Source organism: Camellia sinensis, chromosome 13 (assembly GCF_055761805.1).
Source record: "Camellia sinensis isolate YWXY chromosome 13, ASM5576180v1, whole genome shotgun sequence".
In the NCBI taxonomy this organism is placed as follows: Eukaryota; Viridiplantae; Streptophyta; class Magnoliopsida; order Ericales; family Theaceae; genus Camellia; species Camellia sinensis.
The window spans coordinates 67,590,805-67,611,149 of record NC_138973.1 but is presented as its reverse complement, the minus strand read 5'-3'; the positions used below and the strand labels follow the sequence as shown (position 1 = coordinate 67,611,149).

At 35.6% G+C, this 20,345-nt stretch overlaps 1 pseudogene; it reads left to right on the top strand.

The window, feature by feature from the left end:
• The window catches only part of LOC114259142 (lysophospholipid acyltransferase 1-like), a 64,831-nt pseudogene that overhangs the window by 18,106 nt on the left and 26,380 nt on the right, over positions 1-20,345 (top strand).

The following is a 20,345-nucleotide window of genomic DNA, read 5'->3' as shown; positions in this document are numbered from 1 at the left end:
AACATGATGCATAATGAGAGTGTGAAAACATTCGAAGACATATCGCGTCATTTGGAGCTAGAGGCTGAGCGCCTTGAGGTGGCTAAGTCTGATGGTTCTGCTATGGTGGTTGAGTCAAGCTCATGTAGGACTTCTCAGTTCAAACGTGGAAAAGCAAAAGGTGCCCCTAAGAAGCAAGCAGCGACTGCGCTTAAGCCCAATGGTGCTAGAAATTTCAAGCGTAGGGGCAAGAGAGGTGGTAAGAAGGCAAAGGCTAAATTGACATGCTTTAACTGTAACAAAGAAGGACACTTCGCTCGGGATTGCCCTGAGCAGAAGAAGGTACTCCTTTACTTAATTTCTCGCATTCAATGCTTTGTGTCTAGTCAAGCATTAATTGCTCATTCTCCTCATTTTTGGGTTGTAGACTCCGGAGCAACAGACCACATCGCGAGGAACAGAGTAGGGTTCGTTGAGTATCGCTGAGTACCTGCTGGGAGCAGAAAAGTTTACATGGGAAACGAGTCCAGTGTGGAGGTGCTTGGCATTAGCACATTCAAGCTGGAAATGCGACGAGGGCGCACCTTGTATCTTCATGATGTTCTTTATGCTCCAGATATTCGGTGAAACTTAGTTTCAGTTATTAGCATGATGAGCCTTGGTTTTAGCTTTTGTTTTGAGAATAATGGCGTTAGCATTTATTTGGGAACAATTTTTTATGGTTTTGGTTATCTTTCAGATGGTTTTTTAGTTTTGGATGTGGATGATTCTAGTCTTAATAAAAATACCAATGGCTCTATTTCTAATATTGCATCTTTTTGTGATAATGATTCTATAAGATGGCATGCTAGATTAGGCCACATTGGGCAAGACAAGATGACTAGATTGGCTAGAGAAGGTCTTTTAGGCCCACTCGCTAGAGTCATTTTGCCTACTTGTGAGCACTGTCTTGCTGGAAAGGCAACAAGGAAACCATTTGGGAAAGCCATAAGGGCATCTATCCCATTGCAACTTATTCATTCTGATATATGTGGACTAATGAATGTGAGGGCAAGGCATGGAGCCCCTTATTTCATCACATTTATAGATGATTGCATGCGTTTTGGTCATGTCTATCTGATTTCTCACAAGTCAGAAGCATTGGATTGCTTTAGACGGTATGTTAATGAGGTTGAGAATCAATTAGACAAGAGCATTAAGGCTCTAAGGACTGACCGAGGACGTGAGTATCTATCTGAGCAATTTAAAGTGCTCTGTGAGGAAAAAGGAGTTATCAGGCAATTGACAATTCTTAGGACTCCGCAACAAAATGGTGTAGCGGAGAGAAGGAATCGCACATTGCTTGACACGGTTAGATCAATGATGGCGCAAGCTAATCTTCCAATTTCTTATTGGGGAGATGCTTTGTTGACTGCTGCCTATGTCCTTAACCGTGTGCCCTCCAAATCAGTTCCTTCCACCCCATATGAGATGTGGACTGGCAAAAAGCCTGATTTGGGCAATTTGCGGCCTTGGGGTTCGGCAACTTACATACACAACGCTTCTCATAAGTTTGGGAAGTTGGGCCCTAGAGGAAAGAAGTGTATCTTTATTCGATATAGTGAGCATTCTAAGGGCTTTGTGTTTGTTGGGGAGCATCCGGATGGAAGTGTGACTGAAATTGAGTCGCGAGATGTGGATTTCCTAGAGGAGGATTTCCCTAGCAGAGGTGAGGTAACTAGAGAAGTAGAACTCTACGAGATGGAGGATCTACTTGAAGGCGCATCTAGTAACCTAGTAGAGAATGAGGAAATAATTCCTCAAGCTCCTAGAGACAGTGGGAGCGATCTACCTACCCATGGATTAGATCCAATGGATGAGGATTCTCAGGATTCTCAACTACGTAGAAGCAAACGTGGAGCTATACCCCGTCGTCGTTTTGAGATTGAAGGGGAAGCATTCATGATTGCTCCGAGTGATGAGATGGAGCCTAAGAATCTCAAAGAGGCTCTCTCATCCCCTGCTAGTAAAGAATGGAGTACTGCAATGGATGAAGAAATAGAGTCTATGAAGAAAAATCATGTCTGGGACTTGGTTGATTTGCCGCTAGGGTGCAAGACTATTGGGAACAAATGGGTTCTCAAAATCAAGCGCAAGGCAGATGGTTCCATAGAAAGGTATAAGGCTCGCCTAGTGGCGAAAGGTTACACCCAACGAGAGGGTGTGGACTATGAGGAAACTTTTTCACCAGTTGTAAGGTTTGCCTCTATTCGCCTAATCCTGGCCATAATAGCTCAGTTGGACTTAGAGCTATATCAGATGGACGTTAAAACTGCATTTCTCAATGGAGAATTGGATGAAGAGATCTATATGGATCAACCAGAAGGCTTTGTGGCAGTAGGTCAGGAGCGCAAAGTTTGCAAGCTTCAACGATCTATTTATGGCTTAAAGCAATCATCCAGACAGTGGAATCTGAGATTTCATCGAGCCATTGTTTCTAATGGGTTTACGATGATTGATGAAGATCACTGTGTGTACGTTAAGCGGTCCAAGGACATTTTTCTGATATTGTCATTATATGTAGATGACATATTATTGGCTGAAAATGACAAGGAGATGATTGTCGCCACTAAAATGTGGTTGTTCTCTACATTTGAAATGAAGGACATGGGTGAGGCGAGCTATGTGCTCGGTGTTAAGATCCTTAGGGATCGCTCTAGGAGACTTCTTGGTTTGTCTCAAGAGACTTACATTAAGACTATTCTAGAGCGGTTCCAGATACAGAGCTGCAAACCCATTGACACTCCTGTTGCAAAAGGCGAGAGCCTAAGCCTTGATATGGGTCCTAAGACTCAAGAAGAAAATGAAAAGATGGCCCGTGTTCCCTATGCACATGCTGTTGGAAGCTTGATGTATGCTATGATGTGTACACGTCCTGACATTTGTTATGTAGTCGGATTGGTGAGTCATTACCAATCCAACCCAGGACCAGCTCATTGGAAAGCAGTTAAGAGGATATTACGATATCTTAGAGGGACTGCAGATTACACACTTCGCTACCAGAGTTCAGATCTACATCTAGTTGGCTATTGTGATGCTGACTGGGGAGGAGACCTAGATGAGCGTAAGTCTACTTCAGGATATGCTTTCATGCTTAGCGATGGTGCTATTTCTTGGAGCAGTAAGAAGCAATCCTGTATCGCCTTATCGACTATGGAGGCTGAGTTTGTGGCTTGTTCATCTGCCGTTCAGGAAGCCGTGTGGTTGAGGAGATTCCTTCAGTATTTGGATGTTGTCACACATACTTCAGACCCTGTGACTATCCATTGTGACAGCATGGCTGCACTCGCTTATGCTAAGGATCCTAAATACCATGGCAAAACCAAACACATTGATGTGAGGTTCAACTTTATCAGAGACATTTTGGCGCAGAAAGAAGTGATCTTGGAGCACATCCCTACGAGTCGCATGGTTGCGGACCCTTTGACTAAGCCCATTGCTAGAGATGTTTATCGTACACATGTTAGGGCTTTAGGACTACGTAGGTGGTGATATTTTTATGTGTATTCAGTTGAACTCATTTTTTGGGGATATTTATGCCACTAGTATTCATACTTGTTTCTATTACACATTTATGTTTACTACTTTTAGTAATGGTTTGTGAATTAGCATACACAAAATAATAAAATTGATGTTAGCAGGCAAGATTGGCTCACTCACACGAGTAATCGCCCTTAGCGCTAGGTAGCAAGTAAGGATGAGACTAGAAGCTAAAATTATCCACTAGCTATGTCGCCTTGGTTAGAGCCAAGATGAGGTCTTGTTAGAGACCGACCATGGATATAAGAGTACCCACTTTTCCATGATATGTCTGTTATGGATAGCCAGATGCGAGATCTCATTTGATGCCTGAGAGGCGAGCAAATAGAGAATTTGAGTTAGATGCTAGGAAGCGACTCGTGCGCTTAAGAGCGACTAGACTAAGATCTGTATGGTGTGTGAGTTTAACATCACTCTTTGGAAGAGTAACTCCACTATAACATACATTCATACTACATGTGCTTATCGACCCGTTAGCGAGGTGAAAGAATGGATCCATGTTTCTTCACCGTATGAGTCCTAAAAGTCATTTTTTCCTAAATGACTTCACTTTGTGCCTTTTGTGACTTTTGACTATGCCATAAGATGAGGAGTTGATGTTCAGCTACTTTTGTATGTTGCCTGCGGTCATGTATGATTCGGCTTTAAGGGACATTACTGGGAAAGCGGTCAATTTCAAATTGAATGATATGAAGGTAAAGGGAAGATCATCTAGTTCTACATCTCTGCTCTATATTCACTGTCGACAACTCACATCGCTCTTTATGGGATGCTGATTGGGTGTGAATATAATGTGGGACCTAGGAGAGTCAAACATGCTCTTTGAGGGATTAGAGATGTTTTTGGACTGATGTAGCTAGATGGGTCTGGGTACATGAGACACTATTTCTGTTCTTTTTGGGTTGATGTCTCTATGCTGACTCATATTGAGTTTCTAGTATAGAGCTCCCACATGCAGGTGTTCTCAGCAGTCGCACGGTGCATTGGCTAGTATGAGATTATTCATTTTTAGGGAGATTGAGATAGAGATGTGGCAGTGTCATGCCAACTCATGTGCGAGTGGGAGATGTTAGTAATGGGCGCCCATGTGGCATGACCATTTGAATTTGAATTTGAACATTATCCAAATAGGTTTTAAAATTGAATTCAAACCTATTTAGGATAACCACTCAGGATACAGATATTATCTCCATTAACTGATATGGATAGATAATAATAACATATTATATATCTGAAATATGGGTTATGGGTGATTAAGAGAGAAACAACGTATGATCTGAGTTTTACCCATATACTGACTCTCTCCCAAAAACAACGATCAAGTCATTTGCACTGTGATTTGTGTGGGTGATATTCAATCTGTAATATCACTTCACTGCTAGGTTGGTTTATCAGATTCTAGAAGCACGTGATTTATCCACGAGGTTCTATCATCTAAAGGTATAATCTAAACATTTTATCCGCTGCATTTTTTTATACTTTGATTTACAAAAGGGATTTAAAATTAAACTTTATAAGAACATAGGTGAGTTTTCAAATGAAATTCAATTAACGCCCAAATAGTTTTATTTTAGTTTAATTACGTGTTTATGCGATCTTTAAGTTGTTGTTATGTTATTTTATTTACAGTCAACAATAAAGCAAAAAGTTTTGCAAGTAGGTAAAGAACAAAGTTTTCCAACAATCAAAGCAAATGCAAACTCAATGTTTGAACTTTCAAGGAAGGAGAAAAAAAGAAGCTTGAAAACAAAAACCTATTTGGTAAATTTTTGACAAATTTTGTACAGACTTAAAAGCCTAGAAATAAAACGTCCACTGTTTAATTGAGATTGAGATGGACTCAACTCCAAAATACATAATTATTAACTCCAAAATTGGACATATCTCTATAAAGTTACATGTCAAATAGAAGGTTGACTATTCCAAAAGGGAAGCACTGTGTGCTGTACATGAAATCTTAAAAATAATACAAAATATTATCAACCAACAAATCCAAACAACAAATCCTTCAGGATTCAGAGTTCAAACAATAAATCCAAACAACATAATTAACCAACAACAGCGATCAAGAGCAGAGAAAGGGAAATTCAATAGACAATGTAAAATACCTCTATTTTGGTGTTGAACGATGGGTCTTGAAGCCACTGTTGGGAAATTAAAAAACATGAAAAAAAAATTGAGTTATTGACATAGAATGGCAAAGCTAAAGGAGTCTCAAGAAGGTCTATTAGTGTGTCCCCAATCTGGGAGTCCTTTGCATTATATATAGGACAATCAGTAGTGATGGGTCATTACTCATGTCCATCTATGTTAGGATGTTGGGATGGTAAACCCCAATGACAACATTTTGAGATTAATGTTGGGATGACAATTGCTATAAAATTGATGTTGGGATTAATCCCAATATCTCCAAACATTTTGTCCCAAGATTAATCTTAAGATTAAAGTTGGGATGACAGTGTATACCCGTAATAAAATTGGACAGGAGAAGATCGGACAGGACAAGATTAATCCCAAGATTATTTCTCTTTTATTTTGTACTTTTTGTAAGAAGCCATCAATTACATTAACTAAGACAATTTTAAAAATGAAATTGTTGCCCTAAAAATTAGCCAAAGTTAAAAGGATTTGAAAGTCGTTCAATAGCCATTCTAATATCGATACCTGAAATTAAAAAAAAATAAAAATTAAATTTGAAAAATAATAATAAAGTTAGATTAGATGGATTAAAGTAAAAATGTGTAATGTTCAGTATTTTCAAATCAACATCACGTAGTATGTAATAAACTTTCTAACTGCTCAAAAGCATCTATCATTTATCAAACACCACTTGTCATCACACACAGTCCAACTCGCTTTCTTCACATATTTCTTTATCTAGTTTTACTACCTTTATTATGTACTTGACAAAAAATGAAAACACTTGTTTTCCTTTATTAACTAAACCAGGCAAGAAGAACAATGGGACAACAAAAACTCTACACCACGATTTTGTTGTCCTCATATTCCAAGAGGTTAAAAAAGAGAAGACAGAAATAGAGAGGAAAAAAGAACCTACAACTTTAGTTTTCTCTTAAATAAAATGTAAATTTATAAATCCTGAAAAACCAATTTAAAAGAGAATTAGACATCAATTTTTATTTTGACAATGGGGGATTCCAAAACTAAGCACAGAGTTATTTCCAAAGTAACTGAAAATTTACCAACGTATATTGTCTTAAGAAAGACATTTTGTTACCTAAGATTAGTCTGTGTGTTCACTAAAAAAAAAAAGAAGAGATTTATCTTTGTTTATCTTCCTTTTTCTTTTCTTTTTTCAATCCTCATTATGCACATTTTCTTTTTGGTTTAAATTTTCAACACATACTCCCAACAATCACCAAAATATATAATGGCCAAGCCAACACTTTCTTATGGGGGGAAAAGAAATCTAGTATACAGTGCATAGGTCATACTAATCCATTCAATTTCATTCCACTACTTTAACATTCACCAAAACCACTAACAGAAAAGCTATAAAGACTACTACAACACCCTTTACTAAGCTCCATAAGAAAAAAAGAAAGATTAAGAAAAATAATCTAGTGAAAAAAGCAAATAAAAGCAAAAAGTTTGAGTAATACTATTTTTTTTTTTAATCATGGTTTACTGCTCATTAGTCCCATTTTGCCTATCTTTTATGTAAATGGAAAGGGAGCTTTGTTTAAAACATAACTAAAAAAGTAACAAACCAAACAATTTAACTTTTATCAAAATTATATAACTAATGAAACAGATGTAATAAAGAAAAATTGTGTGAGAGAGTTGTACCTTTGATTATATTGAGAACCTAGAAATTGATGACCACCAGCAAAAAAACACAACACAATATGAAAATAGCAGAAAATAAAAAAACTAAAATTTGGGAGAAAACTAATGATTAGAGGGAGAAAGGAAATGACATATTTATCAAAACTTTAATGAAAAATATTATGAGAGAAATAAAAAAAAAAAATTGAATAACTTTCATTATAGAAACTGATGAACTGTGTCAAAAATTCATGAACTGCAGCAAGAGGGAAATCAGATATTAGAAATTGATTTATAGAAATATAGCAATCAAAACAAAAGAAATAAAACAATTAATCAAAGTATCATAATGTTTGTACAGGATAATTTTTCACAGGATCATTTCCAGATAACTTTATTTTTTTAACACAAATAAAATAAATACAGAAGTGAATAGTTGAAAACAAACATTAAGGGTTGAAAGTGAAACCACCTTCTTCTTCACTTATGAGGTACCATTATGCATAATCATCTAATTAAAAGCATAAAGCAGGTTTAAACTGCTTCAAGCATAAAGTAAATTTATGCCATCACTCATTACTCCAAGATGACTAACTAATAACGTAGATAGTCTACTGAATTAATGTAGTTCCAAAACCAAATATTTGAAGAAAAATCAAAACGGCCAATTGGCTTAAAACTGACTTTTGTTACTCTAGACCTCTTTATTGTTTTTTTTTTTTTTTTTTTTTTTTAACAAATTCTTTCTAAACCTCATTGAGCCAATCTCAGCATTGTTTAACTGGCAAAGCTGAAAGCATAATTAGTTTTATTTTTTATCAGAACTTACAATCCTCACTTTGAAAGTAAAATAAAAAATGAGAGAAAAAGAAGAGAAAAAAAATGAAAAAAAAGAAAAAAAGGAAAGAATAGGCTCAGCTCCTGTAAAAAATAACATACGATTTTCACCCAATGAAACAAAAATATATTGAGTTAAGAGTCACAGGAGTAAAGGGAAGAAGAAGAAAAAAATTGACTCTAACCCATCCAATCAAAAATTTAATTTATTATAACCACATTTTTTTATCACATATATTTTAAAATGAATATACAATTGTGCCTACAGTGTCTAAGTCTTAAAATTAAAATTTTAATTGATTATAAGCACTGGTAGAGTTATAAGGTGTGAAAAAAGTAATAGGCAAAGTTATTCTATTGAATCAATATAATCTAAATTTCTCTTCCACCCCCAAAATCACCTTTCAAGAAGAAAAATTCCAATAAAAAGAAACTCAATAAATAAACTTCTAAAATTGTGAAGAAAAAAAAAAGGCTCACTTGTTAAATGGGCCGTTGTGCCATTGCTCTCCATTTCTTGAAACATTCACTAATAGACCCACACAACACTTCCATTAATTGTCTAACTTGAATTTTTCAAGTCTAATCAAAACAAACTAAAACATCTTGTTTTTGAAAAACAATAAAATCAAACATAAAGGCATTCAAACAATGCTAATTTTTAAAATTACAGTAAAAATTATCACAATGATTATCATCAAAATAGTATGAAATTCAAAAATTAAAATAGAAGACCTAAATTATTAGCATAAAAAAATCAAGTACTCGCTCTTCTTGGTTCTTGTTTCTCTACCATCTCTGCATCTAGCTAATAATCCAAAAGATAGCCAACATATAAAATGAAACCTAGTTAGTAGAAATTTAAGATTCTTAATTTTCACAACATGTAAAATGAAGCCAAGTTAAACAATAGATAAGCAACAAATTATTGACAAATTACCTAATCAACCATTGTAGCAAACAAAGCCATACAACTTTTTATGAGCTAATCAAACACACCTTCAAGCCAAGGCATATGTACCTGAAGCAAAAGGAAGAATAAAAAATATAAGCAAGCAAGCTCCATTATCCATTATCTAAAATCAACTCCCTAAAATTGCCCACTGTTTATTATTAAAAATAAGATCCAACTCCCATTGATTGATTCACCAATTTGAATATATCTATATTTTTGTTAACCTTACCAAATATCCAAGGCATGTATCATTCACTATTTGGGGGGAGTGTAGAAAATAAACTATGGTGGATTCAGTCACTATTTTTGTGTGTGTGTGTGTGTTGGGGGGGGGAATGTAGAATAAACTATAAGATAACTTTGATCAATTAGGAAATTCACATTACCAGCACTAAGTGCATTCAAGCATGGTTAATCAAACTCTCTGTAGGAAAGGTTGTTTAGTCATTTACTTGGCTTGATAGATTCACTCACTATTTGAACAACAAAAAAGCATAATTATATAAGTAAACTATTTTAATTGAGGTATTTTACAGAACATCCAAAATTTGACTATCAAAAACAACTGCCACAACTTTCTAGCAAAATTTGCAATTAGTTACCTGACCAAAGGTAATGTTGAAGAAGAAAACCAACAATTCTATAACAAAATTGAATTTATAGGTGTTAGAAAAGTGAATCTGAGCGGTATAGAATTTAGAAAAGTGAATCCAAAAGGTTCAGCTAAATGTAAGTAAAGAAATGATATCTATTCCTAACAAAGAAAAAATATATACAACATTATTGTAACTTAAGCCTAAACTTAGAAAACCCACATAGAAAAATCGCAAAAAAATAACAGAACACAGACCCAGAAGAATAATATTGGTAGTTGGATGCTTCCCATTATCCAAAAGCAAGTTAAAAAATTATTGGGATGATTCCCATTTCTCCACAAAATCAAACCGAAAACAAAAATATGAGAGAAGATACCATTGAAACATAGTAGGAAGGCCCATTTGTTGCATAAAATTATATGATAGTGATTCTCCTCATCTTTGTTGCATAACACACAACAAATATGAAGGCCCATTTGGGAACATTATTATTTGTTACCCCTATATATCGTGTTTGGATTGAGAGGAACTCTAGAATTTTTTGGAGGAATGAATAGGCATGATTGTAACCTATGGGAATTTCTTTTAAGGTTTTGTTTGTCTTTATTGCTTTGATTAGATGGTTTCTACTTGCGTTCTTTTAAGGTTCTTTGAGACTGTTGTTTCTTTGTTTGCTATGGGGTATGCCTTGTTTTGTTGTTTTTGTGCAATAAAACTTATAAAAGTAATTTACCAAATAAAAATAATCCATCGTAATTAAGTTTTACCTTGTTGAAGTAAAATTTGTAAAAAATTTAATTGACTATTCTCAGAAACTCCACAATGATTCTCAGAAACCCTATAAAGTTCAGCAAGCCAATTGATAGCTTTAAGTAATGCAGGGAAAAAAATGACTGACCTCATAAAAATGTGTGAAAACCCCGCCATAAACCACACCTGCAAGGGGAAAAAATTAATCATTAAATAGAATTACATCTAGAAAGTCTATTTTTCTAAAAATAGAAAGGAAAAAGTCTATTTAATCGAAGGATATAGCGAAGGAATTCTTTTACCAAATTGGATCACTAATTTGCACCACAAAAAATAAATTGAACTATCAAATTTCCAAAATCTGGTAGAAGAATTCTTTTACAAAATTGGATCACTAATTGCACCATGAAAAATAAATCGAACTATCAAAGGCATTGCAAACTTGATGCCCTCAAGCAGCTTTTTTCATGTTATTTTGTGGAGTCCCGAGCTAGTGTACATACTTAATTTTCGATATTATGTAAGTTCCATCTACCTATCCATATGCATTAGGTTAAAAACAGAAAACATATAGTATAAAAGAAAAATATCAAAAATTAAGAATAAACAACATGCATGTCCAAGTAAGAATAAACACTCAGAAATGTTCTGCATTATCAAAAAATGCAGAACATTCTTCTTATTTCCAATAATTCCTACTAAATCAATATAAGAGAAGATACCAAGAATGGGTTTCGAACATTTTGGTAACAACCATTCAATAGAGTAACTTAATACAATAGTTGCACAAAATTAAAGTAAAGTAAAGTGCACCCAAAATTAACAAAGCCCATAAAAGTGCACCAAAAATTAAAGAAAAACAATACTCAAGAAAAAAAAAACAAAGAAAAAAATGATCTATGTGGCTGAACAAAGAAAAAATTAGGAGTTGATGAATATTAGATGAATTCATATGATCTTTTCTTTTTCATGCACTTTTGCTGATATTGACAACCTTATGAATAATAATAAAATGTAAGAGGACAAAAAATAAGGCTTAAAAAAAAAACAAATAATCATGATTCATATCAGACTATTATACTTACAGGTATTTGGTAATAAATAAAGAGTGGCTGATTTATAAATTCTTGAATGAAGTTTTTCTCTTAAGGTGGTGAATGAAAACAGTTTTTAATTCTTGAAAATTTCCCCAAATTTCCACAAATCAAACCGTAATCAACAGTTATTAATTATTCAAAATCAAAGAAAAATCAATCCGTAATCAACAGTTAAACTGTAATCAACAAATCAACAGTTATTAATTATTCAAAATCAAAGAAAAAAAACAAAGAAAAATCTGTACAACCAACTCTTCAATTGGTGATCTCTGTGGCTTTAAACAAAAAAAAAAACAAAAAAAATATGTAATCAATATATCAATATATAATTATTCAAAATCAAAGAAAAAAAACAAAGAAAAATCTGTGCAACCAACTCTTCAATTGATGATCTCTGTGGCTTCAAACAAAAAAAATAAAAAAAAAAATCTGTAATCAATATATCAATATGTATGCACACAAAGAAAACCTTACAAAAAAAAAAAAAAAAGTCAAGATTTTGGAAAACCTTATGAGGAATGGTATGTGAAAACCTTACAAAGGGGTCGAAACCTCATGAGGAATGAACAAACTCTAGCAAGGCTAGCACCCAACAAACTCTCTATCTGCGAAGTCGCCGATCTGCTCTTGAATGAGAGAGAGAGAGATGGATGAAAGGGAAGAAGAAACACCGATTTGTTGCCGCGATGTCACCGATTTGGACCCATCGATCTAGCAAGGCTACCCAACAAACTCTCTATCTGCGAAGTCGCTGATCTGCTCTTGAATGAGAGAGAGAGAGAGAGAGAGAGAGAGAGAGATGGATGGAAGGGAAGAAGAAACACCGATCTGCTCTTGAATCTAGCACCCATTGAAAATGTATTTGAATCTCTTGGACACCGTAGGATTGAATCAGCATTGTAAATCCACCATTGAAATATAATGTCTCTTGGACATTTTTTAGCTGTTGGATTGAATCGATCCAACGGTTCATATTTTGACAAAAGGAAAACAGTCCCATCAAAATTCAAAAACCACTCTCCCTTATCATATAGATATATATTTTTTATCACAACTTACCAATCACCACTCCCAAATAAAGGGGAAACAAAATAGAAAAACACAAAAAGCCCAATAAATATAGGAAAGCGTATTTAGCAAATTTAGAAGTATTTATAGATCCATATATATTTATGAGTATTTAGCAAACAATAGAAAAACTCATAATACAGAAAAACCCATTTTATAAATAAAAAATTAACATCCATTTCTCATTAAAGAATCAAACATTTCATTAACTCTCTGTGTGTGTTGAGTCAGTACCTTTGAGACCAAAAATAGTAGGAAGTGTCTAGTTCATCCTCCTCAGTCACAACATTTAAAAAAGGAAAAAGAAAAAGAAAAAAAAAACGTGTCACTAAGATTACTTGCCTCCAATTCTTAACTAATGTTTGATTCTTTGCCTTTTCATGAACTCTCTCAGTAAGTCATCAATGAGTATAGCACATCCATTCAAATTCTACAACTCATATAGATTAGTTATTAAATTAAAATGAAGCATAACTGAGATACAAATAATGTAGAATCAATGTACTAAAGACATACCCAATGTCAAATTATACAAACCACATGCATGCACTAAATCCACATACTTATGTATATAACATAGCCAAAAATATGTATACATACACGCAATGAATTGATGAATGAGAGCAAATCCATATGCAATTGCTGCCTAGATTTGATGCAGCATAACTGAGATACAAATAAGAGCAGGATCACTATACTAAGAGCATCTCCAACCCTAGTCTCTTTTTTTTTATGAAATTTTAGAGAAATTTTGGTTAACTGAGATACAAATAAGAGCATGATCACTATACTAAGAGCATCTCCAACCCTAGTCTCTTTTTTTCATCAAATTTTAGAGAAATTTTGGTTAAAAGCTTGATCTAATATGGAACACTCAAACCTTACTCTATTTTATTTCATCAAATCTTTCTAAAAAAATCCAAACCTATCCTAAAGATCTGTTTTAACCATTTTTAATGAAAGAAACGCATATCCAATAATTACTCTTTTTGAAATTTCATTAAAAATATGACTGTTGAATATTTGGTGAAATTTTTTTACAAATCCCTTGATTTGATTTAGATTTGATGAAATGGTTTGATCTGTATTCAACCATTTTTTGATCAAATTTGAAAATATGAATTGAAGTACCAACCACAAAGAACAGACACAGCAGAGAGAGAGAGAGAGAGAGAGAGAGGAAGAAATTGCGATGCCCAAAAGAAAATTATCTGAACCAAAGCATCACCTACTGTTTTCAATGGAGGTTTAGATGATGCTTTGATGATGATAAACAAAAACATTAATTTAAACCATTATAGACATACCCATTTTCAAATCAAACAACAATTGGCTCACCGAGAGAGGTATCGGAGGGGGTTCGAAGCAGAGAGAGAAAGAGAAGACGAAGGCGTCGAACAGAGAAAGAATCTGTGGTGGTAGTGAAGTTGGTCGTGGAACAGAGGAGCCAACTCGGTGACCCAGTTCTTAATCGGAACCCTATCTTGCGAGCAGCGAACACTAAGAGAGAGGGGGGAGAGGGGGAGAGAGGTCTCAATCTGAAACCCTACCTTGGGCGCAGCGAGCACTGAGAGAGAAGGGGGGAGAGGAGGGAGGCAGAAAAGAGGGACTGGGGGAGGAGACGTGGGTAGGTGGAAGAGGGAGAGAGCACATAGGGTTTGGGCGGGAATAAATCATCATCCGAACCATTGATGTTTATCAAAATTGATCTGAGCCTTTGAATCTAAATGTATCTCACATACATTTTATACATTTTGAAAAACCTTCCTCCCTTATTATATAGATATATATATACACGCTCTTAAAATAATTGATAGACCACCGAACCACACATTTTTTTTATTCTACAAAATTCCAAATCAAAAGGCCTCCGTATATGTATAATCCTTATCTCTTATTTTTTTGCCAAACCCATTTCGGCACATACCATAACTTTTTGGCACACACTCTCTCTAAACTGAGACCAACCCAAGCTTTATCTTCTTCAAAGAAGCTTTGTATCTGTAATACCACAGATCACCACCGTTTGCTCACTACCCGCTGCTGCAACTTCGTTGTCAACCCACTATCTTTAACCGCGATCTGGCCAATGCCAACCACGTTGTCTTTTCAATGCGGCGTTGGCCTGCCTAGCTACTTCATCGCTTATTCATGTCGCAGCTCCTGGCACTGTCAACAACGAGACTCAAACCACCGTTTACATGCATCAGTGTCGAACCAGCTCGTTCTTGGCTGACCCACCGTGGCCGCTGGTTCTCTCCCGTATCTGATCTGTGTGCGTGGCTCTCAACACATCCTGCATGCTCCGTGACCCATGGTCTCACAACAGGTTCTTTTGATTTCCTCATTTGCTTGTTCTGGTGTCGTTTCTTGGTGATTACTGTTGGAACAATCTTCTGTGTAAATAAAATTAATTGAAACAAAGCCAAATAAAAAAAAATAAAACTTACAGAATTTATTATGTAGAACCAAATAAAAATTAAAAGATCAAGTTGAGTGTGTGACACTTTGTACTTAAGACAGATTCGCCCCGCTACGGTGCTTACGGTTGAGTGGCATCTATCTCCCAGGATACAATGATCTTCACAAATTTGTAGTAGCACTCCACACAAATTTATACGGCAAACTAGAACCTTGTGTTCTAATGCTCTCTTTAATTTTCCTAAAATGATATGAATAATATACAAACAGAGATAAAATTTGGACAGCAAAAGGGTGTTTTTCTGTCACGACCCGCTCCCCGTACCCAAGGGTTAAGCATCGTGATGGCCAGTAACTGAAGTTACCTGCGGCCAATTCTTAAACAAATAAATAAATGCAAGCGGAAGAAATATTTCAGTAAGGGTACCAAAATAATCATTGGAGCTTCTATTTTTATTACAAAAAGTATTGACCAAAAAGGCCGATATTTACATATAAAAAAGTGCTATGTATGTCTATTCCGCAGCCTCGCATCTAAGACTTTCCAGAAGCTATTTTAGAATTTCATGTTTCCTGAAAATTGGTAAACAACTATAAGCACATAGCAGAGTGAGAAATATTATACCAAGAGTATAAGGGACACGAAATAACCATGGATAGTTAATTAGGCCAAAACATTTATATAAATAAATCCTTTGAGTAGCAGAAATCATTTGAATAGCAGAACTGAAACACATAGATTATGTAAGTAAATAGCCATAACCACGGTACAAAACAGAACAGAGGTCGATGGATCAGAGGGCCACAAAGTAACCAAATAAAGGCCAATGGTTATTTAAGTCCCCAAGGCGTGGGACTCCCGTGGTGGTACTTACAAAATATAATTTTATATAAGGTCATAGCCAAATATTCTTTAAAATATAAACAGACATATCTATGGGTTTCCTTTTAAGGAAATAGGGTTCAGAAGATAAACCACGTAACTGAAATCTTTATAAAACATAACTTTTATTAAAAACATAACTTGTTTAAAACAGATTTTGGTAAGTCAAAACATACGCAAAATATATTTTAGTGACTCAAGGTATAATATAACTCACCTTAACTTTAATACCTTATTCTTTCTTTCCATTATCAAAAACCCTTTCAACTTCCATCATTTTTCCCTTCCTTTTTGTTTTTTTTTTTTTCTTTCTTCTTTCTTCTTTCTTTTCTTCTTTTTCCTTTCTTCTTTCTCTCTTTTCTACAGACTGATCCCTTCTTCCCTTTTTATAGAAAAATGACGCCACCGACGAGCCAACACGTGGCCAATCCGTATCTCCCGCGGATTTGCTTCTTAATTCACCTGATTTGCTTGTTATCAACTTAGATTTGTATTTATCTTAAATTTAGAAAAATTATATTTTGACCCAATATTTTGATATAATTATATAAATTAATTAATTCTTAATTAAATTACACTTTATCTTATACTAACAGAAAATTAATTATTTATTTATATTTTAACCCCTAAATCATATATTTTCTTAACTGAGATTAAATAATATTAGTATAAATTTTACAAAATAATTAAAAATCTGGATTGTTACATTTTCAGACTGTTTTTTCTATATCCCTGGATTGCTGGAAAATAGATTAATATATATAGGCAACATCATGACTGTTTGGACAGCCCGAACAGGTATAAAAAGTGGTCAATAGGTGCCAAATTCAAATGAACAGATGTGTTTGAAAATTGGATCTAACCGTTGCTTGGAACAAATTTTCAAACTTTTTGAAAAATGTATCCGTTGCAGAACTATTATTCAAACTGTCGGAATATTCTTTATTAAACTATTTTGAATAGTTTAATCAAATAAAGCCAATAGTGGAATAGATTTATTAAAACTTGTTTGGAATATAAATATTAATTTATTTGACAATCTTTAGGAAACCACTAAAGAACCCAAAAATTTGAATTTAGATTTAAATTAAATTCCCACAATAATTTCTTATTGAAAAAATTCAAATGAATTTTTGTCTAAAAAAAAAAATAATGTTAGACCCGAAAACGACGTCAACTTCCCATTCACTCATAAATGATTTTGATGTTCCGTCTTCACCGTGTGACTTGTCACACAACAAGGAACACTTCACTACTTTGGACCCGCCCCAAAATACGTTCGGGGCCCACTCAATTTTGGGCTCAAGATGGCCCAAAATAAGCCTAATTAAAACCAAATTTTCCAACAATTACAACATGTGCCAATTTCAGCTCAGCGTCGTATCGCTCTTTTCAACCTCAGACTTTATTTCGGCATCTCTTTTTCTTGGATTTGCCAGTGACCAACACCAGATTCAACTCGTCGTCAGTCCACCATTTTTGTGTCGATGCCGATTCTAGCATTCCATTGACCCATCTTCATTTGTGTTGCTATTTTAGATTGCCGAAACCCCATTCTTGAATATATATATATATATATATTTTTGTTGTTCATGAACTTGGGCTTTGCAAAAAATATATTTGGGATTTGTGTTCTTCATTTCTAAAATAGCTAGTGCTTTGTTATTGAGGGAAATAAAGCTCTTGTTGAATCTTGACTTGTAAGAGAAATGTAGTCTTGACGTTTATGTTTTGGAATTTGGCCCTGTGTTGATAAATTTGCCATAAATTGAGTATTAATCTTGATTGTTGTTTTGTTGATCTTGTGGATACTCGAGAAATAAATATTTGTAGCATAAGTTGCTCATTACTATTGTTGATGTCATATCTATCTCGGTAATGCTTGAATCATAATCCAAACTCAATATTGTTTATCTAGTTTGTCGGTTTTAGTATTTCAGGCAAATGAATCCTTGTACAAAATCCATGACCCCAAAGCCCTCAGAGCCTGCACTAACGAGAGCAAGGGCTGTCCCTTAGAAGTCTGAACGGAAGCAAAACTGTCTCTCAGGAGTTCGAAAGTAGTACAAACCCTACTTGGGCATGAAAGATCCCTTCTGGCCAGCAACTGAGTCTCAAGGGTTATTCTTTGGAAGTCCAAGTGGAAGCACACACTCTACTTGAGTAAGAAAGATCCTCGAAGCTCGCACTAATGGAAGCGAGGTCTATTCTTCGAGAGTCTAAGTGGAAGCACACACTCTACTTTATCAAAAAAGATCCTCGAAGCTCGCACTTCGGTAAGAAAGATCCATCTGGAAGGCAACCGAGTCTACCAAGCTTGCACTAACAGAAGTGAAGATTGTCTTTCAGAAGTCCGAATGGAAGCAAGGCTGTCCCTCAGAAGTCTGAGACTGTCCCTTAGGAGTCCAAATAGTAGTACATGCCTTACTTTGGCAAGAAAGATCCTTGAAGCTCATACTGATGGAAGCAAGGGCTGCTCTTCGAAAGTCCGGGTGGGAGCACACACTCTGCTTTAACAAGAAAGATCCTTTCTGGTGGGCAATCGAGTCTACTACTTCTCTTTTTTCGTCGAGGGGTGACAGATGAAAACAATCTTCAAGCAACATAACCCAATGAAGATACACAATATAGAGAAAATAAAGTTCTAATGGAGATACACAATAGGGTAGAAATAAATTTCTTCATAACATAATAAAAAGAGAACTTTTAACATAAGAAAGATGGAACTTCTTCAACAATGTAGTAAATACAAATTGTAAATAACATAGATACACTTTTTTTACGGAATGTCAACCCTTGCTCCTAATCCCTAGAGTTGTGAGGTCATTCGGAAAACTTCCACTAGCTGCTCAGGTTGTGGCCGTCATACGCCATCATAGCTACGTTTTCTAAGATATCCTGGGGCCCCTGTTTTTTGAACTCTAGCTCATTTCTTTCGACTTTCTTTCTAAAGATCTTCTTAAGCGTCCGGTACTTTTTTGTAGGATGTCCTAGTGATTGGTGAAAAATACAATAATTAAGACCCTCACAGTCCTTCTTTGGCAAAAGCTCTTCGATACGAGGCAACTTCAGTTCCCCATCTGCCACCCATTCTTTAACTAAGGCCTTCACTTCCTCAACACTACATGGAAAAGGAGTGTCATCTTCACAGTTTTTCCTCTTCTGACGTCTAAATTCCTCTCCCTGCAACTTTCGAGTAAAAGACATAGAAGTTGCAGTAACAGAAGGTCCTTGGGATGTCTTGAAGCTGGTTTTATAACTGGTCTCGAACCTAATCTCTTGAGACTAAGGTATGTTGATGTTCCGAGATGCTTCAATTAGTGCCGAGAATGTGGGCAACTTGTGATTAACAAGAAGCATCTTGTACTCGTTCAATGCCTTTTCAACACAGATTTGGACCAAGGAGCTTTCCTTTACAGCCTCATGACAGTCCACGGCTTTGTCTTGGAACCTCTTCACATATTCGAGAATGTTTTCACCTTCCTGCTACTTTTCCTTACATAGGGTAAGTGTGGTCACTTTCTCGGCCACTTGAAAGAATTTGGCGTGGAATTTGTTAACCATCTACTCCAAACTTCAGATAGAGTTTGGGGCCAAGATCACGTACCAACTATATGCTATATCGGTGAGGGACTTGGAGAATTCTCTCAATCCAAGGATATGATTTGAACTATGAATGCCCAAAGTCTTGATGAACCGAACAACATGTTCTCAAGCATTTCCTTGCTTGCCATCGAATTTGATGAACTTTGGCACTGTGTACCCCTTCGGGTATAGATAACTCAACATCTCGATAGGGTATGGTGGCTTGACATCCGGATTAGGCAAAGAGGATAGAGTCCTCTTACCCCGTTCAAGATCGAACATGGCTTGCACATCGGCGAGAGTAAGAAATTGTTGAGGGAGAGAACTTGATGGTGGTATTCCCGGAACTTGTCTTGTAGACCAGAAGACTGAGCCTGGAGCGATTTGGCTATTTGGGTGTTGAGAATTCACCATCGGTGTAGGAACGTGGTGATATTGACCATTGGTATGTATGGATATGACATTCGGTGATAGAGTGTTGAATTAAGCTCCATAAACTCCGTTACATGCCATGGGTATGTCGGGTTGAGCTTACAAAGCCGTTGTTGGAGCCAAAGGAGACCAATTTAGTACATGAGTAGAATATCGGTAGAACAAAATTAGGCATGGATGGAGCACCATTTTGTAGAAAAATTTATGTGGGCTTTCCTTGAACTTCCACAGCCGCTGGAACATCATTCATCGCACCAAAAACTCCTTCAACCACCGTTGGACCGTGGCTCGATCCTCCAGGTGCGTGATTTTACGCTCTATGGGCCCTTGGTTGGCCATGACTTATTCCTTCTAGCACTTGATTTTGCACACCA